A 15,393-nucleotide genomic window follows, 5' to 3' on the forward strand; every position below is an offset into this window, starting at 1 on the left:
TTGCTTCTTTTCTTGCTTCAATCTTGCCTTTTCTTCCCTTTTTGCTTCAACAAATTGGGGGTGTCCAGCCACCACACAAATTTCCTTACCATTTCTGAAAATCTTTGCAATTCTCCTTTTCAATGCTGAATCAGCTGGATCTTTGTAGAATGCAATAGATCTTGACAACAATTTCTTCTCATCATGCTTTGGTGTCTCATACACTGTGTCCAAATGGTTCTTTAGTAAAGATTTTGGGTAGTTCACCTTTGGCTTTATGATTAGATCTTTCTTTGGAGACTTGATGTAGGATGTCTGGCCTCTTTCCAGATAGTTCATGCTCATTTCATTCATAGAAATTTGCTTGACTTGAGAGTGATGAATGGCTGATTTTTCTGGCTTCTTTGCTAGACCAAATTTCTTTTGAATATCCTCATCAATTTTCTCCCAGTTTATTGGACTAAACTGCTTCTTCTCAGCTGCTCTTAAAGTGGCTGCTGCTTTATTAATTAGATCAATGCTATCTTTGGTTGGTGGCTTTATGAAAGCAATTGTTGGAACAATTGCTTTACTCACTTAAATGTTGAGCACATTTTACTCCCCCTCACTCCTAGAACTCTCTTTCTCCCCCTTTTTGTTATCATCAAGCTGAGTAGAGGAGGAGGTTTGTGCAGCCACCAGTTTCTGAAGCAAGTCTGTTTGTTGAGCTTGGTGTAGATGGATTACTGTAAGAGATGCTTCCATTGCTGTCATTCTTGTATCCAAGGCATCTATCTTTGTGGCAAGATCAGAATTTTTCTTGAGTTATCTCTTAATGTCAAGCATTGTAGCTTCTGGAAGTTTAGAGTCCATCCTGTCAGAAATGTCCTTTTTCATCTGATCAATATCATCTTTGATAGTGTTGACATCTTGAGCATGTTGAAGACCTTGGATTTGTTATAGTTGCAGAGAAGCAAGATGTGCTTGAAGGAGCTTTTTGGTGCTGGCATTTGTGGTGGTTTGAAGAGCAGAATTTGTCTGATTTATAAGTTGAATCAGGGTTGTCTTGAAGTAGTGTTCATCATATTGCTTTGAAAATGCCCAAGATGGCATGCCTGATCTTGAACTAGGGCCTACTTCTCCCCTATGTCCAATGGCTCTTCTTCACTATCTCCACCCTCACCTCCAAAGAATTCTTTTGAACCACCAGTCTCATAATCAACATCACCAGCTGTTAAAGGCAAAGGTGTGATGGCATCCTTAGCTCTTTGCATGGACTGTGTGGTGTGCACCAAATTTAGCATCCTTTCTGCATTGTCATTGCCCTGTCCAGCTAGAAGTTGATAGGCTGGAACAGGGTGAGTAAATGTTTCAACATCTAAGGAGGTGGAATCTAAAACAGCTTGAGTTTGATGAGATAGTCCCTCCATGTCTGCATCCTGGACATTCATTAACTCACTTACAATGACATCCACCCTTATATCTCCAGTACCTGCATTTCTCTCATTATCTCTCTTTTCTTGCATCAAGGTCTCACCTTGGCTCCCCACCCTCACACCCTCACCTTCACCATCTAAGGTGGGACTCCTCACACTCACTTTTGCCAGTCCTGAAGTAATGGACTGCATTGGATCACTCTCTTTCTCTCCTTTTTCCTGGGAGCGACCCAGACTCTCACTCATGTCACTACCTTCCCTCAATCCTAATAGTGATTGCACAATTACTAGGTCATCTGCACTTGTGACTATAATTGAACTTTGGAGTTGTGCAGAGACACCCGGTGGATGAGAAATATCCATCGGGGTAGTAATTTGGATATCCGACGGATGACTGCTGTTAGGCACATCCGTCAGGATACAATCACTACTCGACGGATGAACAATATCCATCGAGTGAGTAAAAATGAATGAGTTTGGAGTGGAAATTATTATGGACTCTGTTCAGATTGATGAAAATTTTAGCAAAGATGTCTAAACAGTGTCAGAAAGAAATGGCAAGTGAGCCAACAAATCATCTAGAAGATGGTGCTCACTTGCATGGATTTTTAGCCTCTCCAACAGAGTTAAAGATGGAGAATATGGCTGTGATGTTTGAATCATGTCAACATCCAAAGATTGTGTGGGAGAATTTGGTATTTGAGGTTTTCAATTTGTATAGATTTTGGCCGTGACTCCACATTTTTTGGAGCCACATCAATTTGACTTTGAGATGGTGCAGTGACTGGGTCTTTAGTTCCAGTTTGCACTGTGTGTACCCTGTGCATCCTCAAGGGTTTTAGATTTCTTCTTTCTTGTGTAGGTTTGTGGTGAACTTGTGTCCCTACCCCTTTAGTTATGTGCTCCTGGTTGAGAGCTTGTTTCAATAGTTACATCCTTTTAGGAGGATGAAACTAGAATTGAGCTATTATCCTTATTAACAACCACAGTTTGTTGGGAAACTGTGGTGTGGCTTGGTTTGGGTACACTATGCTCACCATCCTTATCCTTAGGGCTTTTTTGATTTTCACCCTGTACCTCACCTGTCTTTCCCACCTTCACACTCCCCTCTTTATGTTTAGTGGATTTTACAACTGGCATCTTTTGAGAGACACCAGAGGGGGCTTTATTTATCTTTGGTTTTGAAACTTTGGTTTTGGTAGCTTGGGAAGGCATTTGTTTGGTCATTGACACAGATGCCACTGCTACACTAGAAGGCAAAGAAATGGTTGAGGTTGGAAGAGTAGAGACAGTTGAAGTTACCTCACTTACCTGAGGTGCCTCCATTATAGGAAAGTAGAAGAGTGGCACCTCTTTGTGGTGATCTGCTCTATTGAGATCTACAATAATTCTCCTTTCCTGAACCCAACAATCTAACTTGTTGGTTGGGTTCTCAAGCACAATATCCTCAGAGAGGTGGTTAGCAAGCATCATTAGAAATCTAGCATAATAAACATTCTTACCCCTCTTATTAAGCTCCCCTAACTTAAACCCCAACTCTAACAAGATAAGATCACTAAAATTAAAGTATTTATCAGTTACTAGCATGTAAAGCATGTTGAGCATGAAGATATTAACAGAATCAAAATTGCTAATTTTACCAGAAAATACTTAAGTAACTACATCACACTGATAACTCCATTCTTTCCTAAGACCCAATCTCCTAATTTCACTTAATTTAGAGATGGTGAGTGTATAACCCATGGAGTTTAACATGTTAACAATATCAGTGTCTGTGTGTGGAGTAGTGACAGTATTATCAGGAATCTTAAAGTATGATTTAACAATGTCACTATTAACACAGAATTCCTTACCTTTAATAGTGAAGGTGATGGTCTTGTCAGTTGAATCGTACACTGCAGTCATCCATATTTCCTCCACAACCTCACAGTAGATAGTGGGAGACTCCAACATGGCATATTTGCGCTTACAGTCTTGCACAAAATCCATCATTTTGTGGTAGTTGCCACACTGCTGAATCCCCTTGTTCACTAGATCTGTGAAATTGTTCTTCTCATAGATAAAGCCAGTTTGAGACATGATTTTGACGACTGGTGCCATTGTTAGAGAGTAAAAATTGCAGAGAGAAAGAGGGTAATTGCTTTTGAGAAAGAAAGAAGTTAGAGCTGATGAATTGAGAATGGTAAGAGAAAAGAAATGAAAATGAATTATGCTTTTATACTATCTCAAAAATAACTGTCAAAAGTAATAAAGTAAAATAAAGTGACCAATAAAAATTGCCCAAAATAGCCGCTAAAAAAAATAAAATGTAAAAATTCCATCACTTATCCGTCGTGTTATGCTTACAAACTGTAAGTATACTCAATGGATAATGTTCAGAAAATCAACGGCTATGAATGAGACAATTCGACGGATGAGGATAAATCAATTATCCGTCGAGATATAAAATATTCCAGAAAATAATTAATTTTATTAACAAATTGTATATCGATCGGATGATGGAACTCGATGGATAATGATCATCCGTCGGGATGTAAATTTTGACTTAGCCAAAATTTCATCCAAGACTGAAAAATCAATTAGATTTCTGGCTGCATTTACAACTTGCAAAATATCTGAAAGGATTCAAGAGTAATTAAGCATACCTAACTCACTTACCAGCCTTGAAAAGGTGGATTCATCCAGTGGCTTGGTAAATATATCTGCAAGCTATTTTTCACTTGGAACAAAATGTAGTTCCACAGTACCATTCATTACATGTTCCCTTATGAAGTGGTACTTGATGTCTATGTGCTTTGTTCTTGAATGCTGTACTGGATTCTCAGTGATGGCAATTGCACTTGTGTTATCACAGAAAATGGGAATTCTTTCCACTTGCAGACCATAGTCTAGCAATTGGTTTTTCATCCACAAAATCTGTGCACAGCAACTGCCAGCAGCAATATATTCAACTTTTGCTGTAGAAGTAGAAACTGAATTTTGCTTTTTACCGAACCAGGACACAAGCTTGTTTCCTAGAAATTGACAGGTTCCTATTGTACTTTTTCTATCAATTCTACAACCTGCATAATCTGCATCTGAATAACCAGTTAAATCTATACCAGAATCTCTAGGGTACCAAATGCCAAGTTTTGGTGTACCTTTGAGATATCTGAATATTATCTTAACAACAATTAAGTGAGATTCTCTAGGATCAGCCTGAAATCTAGCACAAAGACATGTAGCAAACATTATATCCGACCTACTAGCTGTTAAGTATAGAAGTAAGCCAACCATGCCTCTATAACTTGAAATATCCACAGACTGTTCAGTAGTGTTTAATTCAAGTTTAGTTGCAGTGGCCATGAGAGTTTTTGCAGATGTGCAATCTATTAGTTCAAACTTCTTTAAAAGATCATAAATGTATTTACTTTGACTAATGAATATTCCATCACTAACTTGCTTAACTTGCAAACCAAGAAAGTAAGTTAGTTCTCCCATCATGCTCATTTCATACTTACTTTGCATCAATTTGGCAAACTTTTTGCAAACTTTTTCATATGTAGAACCAAAAATAATATCATCTACATAAATTTGAACAAGTAGGCTAGAGCCATTAACATTTCCAAAAAATAAAGTTTTATCTACAGTCTCTAGTGAAGTGATTCTCTAAAAGAAACTTTGACAAAGTGTCATACCAGGCTCTAGGTGCTTGCTTCAATTCATAGAGTGCTTTCAAAATATAGTATACATGATCAGGTAGATTTGGATCTTCAAAACCAGGAGGCTGACTAACATAGACTTCCTCCTCCAAATCTCCATTTAGAAAAGCACTCTTGACATCCATTTGATAGACCTTGAAATTGGCATGGGCTACATAGGCTAAGAAAATTCTGATGGCTTCAAGTCTTGCAACAGGAGCAAAGGTTTCTTCAAAATCTATTCCTTCTTGTTGACAATAGCCTTTAGCAACCAATCTAGCTTTGTTCCTAACTACTATGCCATTTTTATCCATCTTGTTTCTGAATACCCATTTGGTGTCTATTGGATTCTTTCTTTTAGGCTTGGGTACCAGCTTCCAAACATTGTTCCTTTCGAATTGGTTTAGCTCCTCCTGTATAGCTAAAATCCAATCAGGATCCAACAAAGCTTCTTTTACCTTCTTTGGTTCTTCATTGGATAGGAAACTACTATATAGACATTCTTCTTGAGTTGCTCTCCTTATTTGAACTCTAGAAGATACATCACCAATGATGAGCTTAAAGGGGTGATCCCTTGTCCATTTTCTGTGTTGAGGTAGGTTAGCTCTAGATGAAGAGGCCTCATTGTTATCTTGATATGTGATTGAGTTTTGGTTATTAGAAACTCCCCCTGAGTTTGTAAATCTATGATTTGGGGAAGAGGGACTTTCTGTAAGTGATCTATTCTGACTTTCAGCTTCTTTTGATGACCCGACAGATGGTGTATTTTGAGTTCCGACAGATGAGGCTGATTGTCTCTCGATGGATGGTGCTGATTGTCTGTCGATGGATGAAGCATTTTGTATCTCGATGGATGTTGAGTTATTGGCTTCATTGGTTGTAGATTTTTCTGCACTATCCTTAGTTGTAGTTTCTTGATCACTATCATCATCACTGTCATAACTAACCATCTCCACATTGTCAAATTTGAGGCTCTCATGATAATCTCCATCTTGCAGTCCTTCAATCTTTTTATCATCAAACACAACATGTATTGATTCCATAACAATGTTGGTTCTTAGATTGTAGACTCTGTATGCTTTACCAACAGCATATCCAACAAAAATTCCTTCATCTGCTTTAGCATCAAACTTCCCATTTTGATCAGTTTGATTTCTCAAGATATAACATTTGCAGCCAAAGACATGAAGAAAATTTAGAGTTGGCTTCTTGTTCTTGAACAATTGGTAAGGAGTCATGCATTTTGCCTGATTAACCAAAGAAATATTCTGAGTGTAGCATGCAGTATTTACAGCTTTAGCCCAGAAATATGTTGGTAACTTTGATTCTTCAAGAATTATCCTTGCAGCTTCAATAAGTGATCTGTTCTTTCTTTCTACTACTCCATTTTGTTATGAGGTTCTTGCTGCAGAAAACTCATGCATAATCCCATTCTCTTCACAGAATACTCTCATAACAGAATTCTTGAACTCAGTCCCATTGTCACTCCTGATTCTTCTAACTTTGAAATCAGGATGATTGTTGACTTGCCTTATGTGATTGATGATGATTTCACTAGCCTCATCTTTAGACTTTAGGAAATATGTCCAAGAGAACTTTGAGAATTCATCTACAATTACTAGGCAAAATCTTTTCCTTGAGATGGACAACACATTGAATGGTCCAAACAAATTCATGTGTAGCAGTTGTAAAGGTTCTTCAATTGTTGAGTCAAGCTTCTTTCTGAATGGTGCTTTGATTTGTTTTCCCTTTTGGCAAGAATTACACAGTCCATCCTTAGAAAACTCCACTTGAGGAATACCTCTAACCAGTTCTTTATTTACAAGCTCATTCATGGTTTTGAAGTTTAGATGGGATAACTTCTTGTTCCATAGCCAGCTTTCATCTTGACTTGCTTTACTGAGAAGACAAGTAATAGATTCTGCATTTGATGAGTTGAAGTCATCTAGGTAAACATTTCCTTTTCTCACTCCAGTGAGAACCACTTTGTTGCTCCTCTTGTTTGTCACAACACAGGATTCTGTAGTGAAGGTTACTGAAATGCCTTTATCACAAAGCTGGCTGATACTCAACAAATTATGCTTGAGACCATCCACTAAGGCAACCTCCTCAATAATGACATTATCTTTTGAAATCAAGCCATATCCCACAGTATAACCCTTGCTGTCATCTCCAAAAGTAATACTTAGGCCAGCTCTTTCCTTGAACTCTGTGAGCAGGGTAGAATCTCCAGTCATGTGTCTTGGGCAACCACTATCCAAGTACCACATATTTTTTCTGTTTCCCTGCACACATTAAAATCAAATCAAGTTGATTTTGGTACCCAAGTTTCCTTGGGTCCTGCCTTGTTAGATTTCTTCTTTTGTTTCTTAGGTTTGATCTCATTTGACTTGGGGATATTAGATTCATCCTTAGTCATCTGAGTTGGACCTTTGAAACCATTCATTAAAACAGAATTATCATGCACATTTTGATTAACAGGAAATGGCATGTTATTTGCAAACATGTTATTCTAGTAGGGCATGCTAAATGGCATTTGAGGCATATTAAATACAACATAATAAGGATTAGGTATAAATGGCATATTAGCAAATTGTGCATTCATATTCTGTGTAGACATAACATTCATAGGCATATAAGGCATAGTACTCATTTTGGGAAAAGGAGGTGGTACAGTCATGGAGGTAGGCATGACAATTTTGCAATTAACAGACAGATGATTGACACTACCACACTTAACACAAATTTTTCTTGGAGCATACTTATCAGGTGTGTAGTTGTTGTGTTTGTTAATCCCTACTTTTCCATTTCTATTGTTTTTCTTTTTAGCATCTATTTTAACCTCAATCTTTTCAAGTCTGTCATTCAATTGCTTTATGGACAGATGACCAACATTCACTTTCTTCTCCTTCTTTACTTTACTAGATTCTCCTGAAATAAAGTTTTTGGAAAGTGATCCATATTTTTCATTTAACTTGGCAAGTTTGGCTTTACTCACAGGTTCGCTCACAGCCGATGGATGAGGATTTATGTCACTCGACAGATAACCTTTTTGATTATCCGATGGATGACTCTCATCATCCGTCAAGTCTACATCTGTTAGCAATCCTTCAACCAAATTGGATTCTAGCTTCTCTTTACTCTTTTTCCAGGCTGCATCACAGAAAGACTCAATACCTTGAACTTTGGTGATTTGAGCATGGACATCTCTAGATGATTTCCATGCCTTAATCACCTCCTGTTCACGATCAAGCCGCTTCTTCAAAATTTCTTCTTTCTTCAAGGACTCAGTTAATTCCTCCTTAGCAATCTTACATTCTATTTTCAATTTTTCAAATTCTATAAACTGAGACTCTAGCACATTATTTTCTCACTTAAAAACAAATTGTTTTCTTTGATTTTAGCATTTTCCTTAGTGAGGGACTTAAGTGTAACACACAAATGATATAATTCTGTAGACATGTCATTTATTGCATCATTACACTCATCTTTAGATAAATGTGCAAGGTTAGTGGTGATTACCTGATTACTTGAAGAACTTGTCTCTGTTTCATCAGACTTGGCCATTAGGGTTAGATTGACATAGCTGACACCTTCTTCTTCATCAAGACCATCTGCTGCCCAGTCATTTTCTTGTGTAATAAAAGCCCTTTCCTTTTGTTTGAGCAACTCAAAATACTTATGTTTATAATCCACAGGCTCAAACCAATATCATCCTTATCATCTTGGCTCAATAAATCTTCATTTTCTGCTACCAGCCCCTTGCCTTTGTTTTCACAGACCTTTGAAGTAGACTCAACAGCTTTTATCTTCATCTCCTTCTCTTTCTCTAACTCAGCAACCAATGCAATGGACCCTCCTTTCTTTCTCCCTTTCTCTATTCTTTCATCTTGCTCTATTTCATGCTCATAAGTCTTTAGAATGCCATACAGTCTCTCTAGTGTAAACTCCTTGTATTCTTGTGAATTTCTCAAGGAGACTATCATTGGTTTCCACTCTTTTGGAAGGGATCTCAGGAATTTGAGGTTAGAGTCTTTGGTTTGGTAGACTCTTCCATGCAGCTTCAGAGCATTTAGTAGCTTTTGGAATCTACTAAATATATCAGTGAGAGTTTCACCTTCTTCACAGTGGAAATGCTCATATTGCTAAATTAGTAACTGCATCTTGTTTTCTCTAACTTGTTCAGTGCCATCACAAATTATTTGAATGGTGACCCAAACCTCCTTGGCTGTCTTGCAGTTGATGATGTTGTCAAACATGTCACCATCAACTCCATTGAATAAAATATTCATGGCCTTCTTGTCTTTCCAGACTTGTTCAATATCAGGATCTGACCATTCATGCCTTGTCTTGGGAACTGATGGCTCATTTCCAGTTGCAGCTCTCATTGGTACGTGAGGACCTCTCTCTATGCAATCCACATAGGCCTCATCTTGAGAAAGTAAATGAAGATGCATCTTTACCTTCCAATGATGGTAATTATCTTTGTCCAGAAAAGGAATCTTGACTCCAATATCCTTCTTATTCATCTTGTTGTTTGTTGTGATCTTTAAACTCTTTGTGCTTCAAGAGCTTGCTCTGATACCAATTGTTAGTCCCTAACAATACAACAAGAATTATAGAAGGCGGGGGGGGGGGGGGGTGGGGGTTGAATGTAATTCTGGCTACTTTTTCAGATTAAAGAAAAATGGTTTTAACTTAATAATATTTAAGCGTTTGATTTGCAAAATACGGAATGGGGAGTTAGATGAATCAAAACACAAGTAATTAAAAACACAAGTCTTTAAAAACTTTCTGGTGGATTTAAATGTATCCACCATATATATATATATATATATATATCAAGAGAACCCTGTGAAGCTTGAATAGCTCACAGCTGCTTACAAATATGAAAAACTAAATATATAGAGAAATGCTACCGGATACAACTTACAATTGTTTCTCTGAGAATGTATTTTCTTAGTCTTCTTGTTGTTCTACTTGCTACCCTTGGTTTATATATTACCAAGATTACATAGTAATAAGACAAGATAATAAAACAAAACCTATCAAGTCTAATACCATGCTGCTTCACTACTCAATTCCAGCATATTTGAATATCTTCATAATAGCATGGAAATGGTAATGCTTATTTGTTCTCAAAAATCCAGCTGAATAGGTTGCCACATTCCTTTTGCAAACACTCGACGCATGTGACTGTGTTATCACTGTCAACAGATGTTTGAATTGACCATCCGTTGGGTACATGATTATCATCCGTCGGGTTGCGTTATTGATCATCCGCCGGGTAGCTTTGTTGGTCATCCGTCGGGTAGCTTTTTGACACTTGACTTCATTTCATTAATGCAGATTTACAAGACATCTTATATTTACAATTAATTAACCTATTCTGCATATCTAATTAAAGTCAACATAACTTTTATGCTACTACAGAATCTATACAAAGGTGTTTGCAGAAATGTGCTACATGTCTTATTGTTACATAAGCTACTCACTCGATGGATGTCAAATCATCATCCGTCGGGACTATATTGAGTCATCCATCCGGACTATATCTGATTATCCATCGAGTGCTACATTTTTCACTAAATTGAATCTACTAAAATGTTTTGTTAATGAAATCATCAAGTTCACAACATATTCCCAACAAGCGCGCCCGCTCTGTAGAAGCGCGCGGCCGCGCTAGGATGACAGAAGTACAGCGCGCCCGCGCTGGTCAAGCACGCGGCCGCGCCACGTCGGATTTTAGAATCCTGATTCTCCTCTGATTTTGATCCAGAAGACTTCTAGTCTGCATGAGCTGCTATATAAACATAACTTACGGTCGTTTTTTATAACAAGAAGTACCAGAGTTTAAGGAGAAGGCGTAAGAAGACCGTAGAGCACAATTTAACCAAGGCGAAGACGATCTAGTTTATTCTTGTGATTCTTTGTTTTGAGCTGTAACTTTGGATGCTAGTTTTCTTGGTTTTGAACCTATACTCTTGTTTCATACTTGGTTTATTATTTATTCAGTATAAAGACTATGTTTATTATACCATGCTTTCATCGGAACCCACGTTGATGATGAGTCCGATTATGGGCTAATTGTCATAACCGGTATTTTATTTATCCTGTAATTGATATATATATATATTAATTGAGCTAATCTATAAAAATTTTGTGAATATATGTTTGTGTGATTAAAATTATGCTAAATAATTGTGTGAAATTATTTATTTTTTTTGAAAATAATGAATGCATTATTTACTATTTATGTAGGTTATAAAATACATTTTATTATTTAAGGAAAATCATTTTTTAAAATTATTTTATTAATAAATTTCAAATTTGATCTTATTAAATTCCTAAAATTCTAAGCTATTTTATGATGCCACTCTTGTAATTTATAGATTTATATTTATATTTATAAAATTTATTCTTTGTATTTAATTACATTAATAATTAGTAGATTACCAATAAAACCTTGCATGCAACTTCCACTCAATAGAGGAGAAGGGCATTGTTGACATTTCCAACCCCACTAACACTTCTTGGACTAGACTAATTACCCTTATAACCTGGCATGCAATCCTTAATAGTTAAGGGAAAGGGAAAAAGAAGTAAATTACCCAATCCATTACCCATTTTACATCAAGAAAAATGATAAAGGAGAGATCATTCTCCACTTGCACACACCGCCCCTCACCACCACCCTCCTCCCGTCTCTCCTTTCTCTCTCGGCCGAAGCCCTCACCCCCACCCCTTGTCCATTTTACTTCCTCCATTCTTCAAGTTTCTTTTAAAAATCACTCTCTTAAACCTTAAACCTTTGGTTAGTAGATTATGTGATATAGTATTTGGTTGTTGTCATAACCCCAAAATTTTTAACTTTTTGTAACCCTTATGAATAGTGTTTTTGTTGATTATGCTGTATAAGAAAACTTTTCATGCCACACTTTGTAGAGGTTCTTTTATTGTCATTCTGAGAGCTTATTGGTACTTTATATGGTATATAAGTGTATGTAAAGATCGTCAGAATCCAAATTCGAACACTTTGATTTTTCCCGAAAATCCACCAGATACCGAAAGAATTGAGTATAAGGTAACAGGATAAAAAGGATTTAAATTCAAGGATTATAAGAGGGGATCATAAAAAGGAATATAATGTATTGGGAAAGGTTAAGGGAACCCAAGTAATAAGATCCCGGGTATGATCCCTTAAACGATAAACGAGAACGAAAGTTAAGCGAACCGTATAACAGATCAATGGTCATTAGCCAAGTAATTAGGAGCTAATCAAAGAGGTTAGGGATGATGATGTCATCACACCAACAAGAAGAGGACAAGTGTGGGAAGATGACATAGGAGGATGACATAAGCATGACCAAAAGGGAAGGAAGTGTTGGTTGATTATAAGCCACACAAATTTTACCATGGTTAAAAGGTTAATTAACAAAACAAAAGGATATCAACCAAGCCTTTTTATGCACAAAAATCAATAAAACAAAGCAAGCTTCTCCCCCCCCTTTTTCATCTTCTTCACTTCGAATTTTTCACCAAAATGGTGAATTAGAAATTCAAAACACAAGCTATACTCCATGGAAAATTATAAGGTTTGTTTCTTTGGATCCTATATTTCATAACTAAGAAGTGCAAGTAGTTTGAGTGCTTGAATCAAAGGTTTTCTATCTCAAACAAATCATTTTAGTAGAGGATGAATAGTGTTTTCAAGAACTTGAAACTTTTGATCTTGTGTTTTTGTTTAGATATAGCTTTGATAAGGATTTTCAAGGGTTGTTCCAAGCTCCTTAGTTACTTCTACTCACCAAGGAAGGTATAATCTCATACCCTAGCCTAATTTTGAATATTTAGAGTTTTTATGCTTGGTTTAGTTCTTGGGAAGTATGATTCATGTATATTTAGAGTTGGGTTGGATTTATAATGAGTTTGGAGTTGTAAATCTTGATTATTGGTTAATGAACTTAAGTATAGCTTTAGTTCATGTTTAGGGGTAGTATAAATTGGAAAATCTTGAGATGTTGGGACTGTTGTAATGAAGTATGGATGGAGTTTGGTTGTACTGGTGATTGTGGGTTGAATTGTGAATTGTTTGGAGTGGTATAAATTTGGTAATCGCGTAAACATAGCCGTCATAATGCTCGATTTACTTTAGACTGTTTTTGTTCTTAACATCAGGACCCATGAATTCACTGTTAGGTTTTTACCATTGTTATGATTAGATAGGTGACGAAGAATAAAATTATCACTATTTCATGTTATGAGCTTCATTTTGATATGTGGTTCGCTTGAATCCGATGTACGGTTTAGGAGAAACGACCGTTTTAAGTAACGGCATTTCGCGAACGAACCATTACCCCTCGCCTTACTTTGAAACCTTGGTTAAGGCCCTTAAGGTTCTAGTTGGAATATGAAACAATTATGTAAAGTGTATTAGGCAGTTGGTAGAGTACTCGCGAAGGAATCACCTTAAAATTCTTAAGGGTTAATTTATTAAAAATGGTGGAGTCGAGGGTACTCGAACGACTTATGTGATTCGTTAAGCGTAGAAGTGACCATAAGCAAACGTTAGGGTTCAATTGGTTAAAGTCTAGTTTCTTAAACGACCGGGGTTTAATTCCGACTTATGTTGTTGTTCATAGGTTATCGGACCCACTCTAAGCTTAAGTCTATCCGGGAGCACTCAGGCAAGTTTTCTACCCGTTATACTATTGTTGTGATGTAAATATATGTATATGCATTATCTTGTGATCAGTGCATGATTGTTATTAGCAAATCTTGCGATATATTGGAGCATGTGATATGGTATATATGCATGTCTGTTTCGTAATCTTGATATCTAATTGTTGATTCAATTGCTTATAAGTTGCATAATACCTATGGTAGAGATAAGCAGTAGTTGCGTATACCCTTAGTATAGGGGACCCAAAGGTGAACATTTTCTAAACCGGGAGTCGATGTTCCCGATTATATTATATATATATATATATTTATATATATATAGTTTTCAAAACTATTAATCGAATAAGGTTATTCGATAACTTTATTTTATTTAAAGAATATTATTTTGAATATTCATTCGAGAACTTATGACTCCGCTTCTTTTATTAAATAATATTCTTTATTTTATTAAAGAATAATGTTTCGATAATAAAACTTACTTTCGATGATTCAAATAAAGATCGTACTTTCGTATAAGTATATCTTTGGTTATTTATTATTCATTTCAAGTATGAGTTTTAAAACTTCTACTTCAATTATTTTTATAAAGATTATCCTTATGGGAATATTATTTAAATAATAATATTCAGATACTTTCTAACATATCAGGACTGATTTATTTCATTAAATCAGCATTACTCCAAACATTCTTAAAAATGTTTTCGAGTCTTCAAAATGATTTTAAAAGTTAGGGCGGATCCCAAAACTCATTTTTATATTTAAGATCCTCCTTTCGAAGGGGATTTAAATACTCGCTCAAAACCTAAGGGATCCGGCTCTGTGGTGTATTTTATATTCGTAACAAGGTTGCTGTTTTGATAAAAGAGTTTTTGATTACTTACCCAACACTCGGGAAGTAAAATTCTTAGAACAAGTTAATCCATTAACAGGCACCGCCTGGGAAATATCGGTGAGTTTTCCTTTCCAACTAGATACGACTTCTTGGTGGAGCCGTATCAACAAGTTTCTACTTGGGGAAAGGGGGGACAAGCTTTACATTTCAGAGTCATGGATTTCATCTGAACTAGGAGTGGCGTAAGTGGTCGAGTGGCGCCGGCCCAGCCTTATTATATTGGCCAAAATGGCCTGGAAGTTCCGCTAAGACGGTCCATTCCTTAGGAGTCCAGTGTTCGGTTGACAAGTAAATCCGACAGGTTCTCCTCTACATGTAGAAAATGGTGGGGTTGCACTACTGCGACTGATCATCGTAAGTGGTCTTCCTAGCGCGGCAAACTCCCGTAATGAGTTCATCATCCAGTTGGATATTTCTGCAACACTACCCGGAGCATTTCTATCGAAAGGCTACGAATGGGTGGTTGCCGAAGCATTGACAGGGTCAAACAGTTATAATGGTGTTTCCATCGAATGAAGTATCTCGTAACTTCATTTCCTTTAAAAAATATCTCAAAGATTGAATCTATTCAAGTCTTATCTTGTAGTCTCATCTATGTGATGAACTTTCGAAACTATTTATACCTTGAACGGTGGTGGTTCAAGTAGTATTCGGAAAAGATATAAGTATATTGGAGTATCTTGTAACTTCATCTTTTCAACTTATATCTAGTTAATGATTATCTTATGCATGACAAAGATTTTCA

Source organism: Apium graveolens, chromosome 2, assembly GCF_009905375.1.
Source record: "Apium graveolens cultivar Ventura chromosome 2, ASM990537v1, whole genome shotgun sequence".
NCBI lineage: Eukaryota > Viridiplantae > Streptophyta > Magnoliopsida > Apiales > Apiaceae > Apium > Apium graveolens.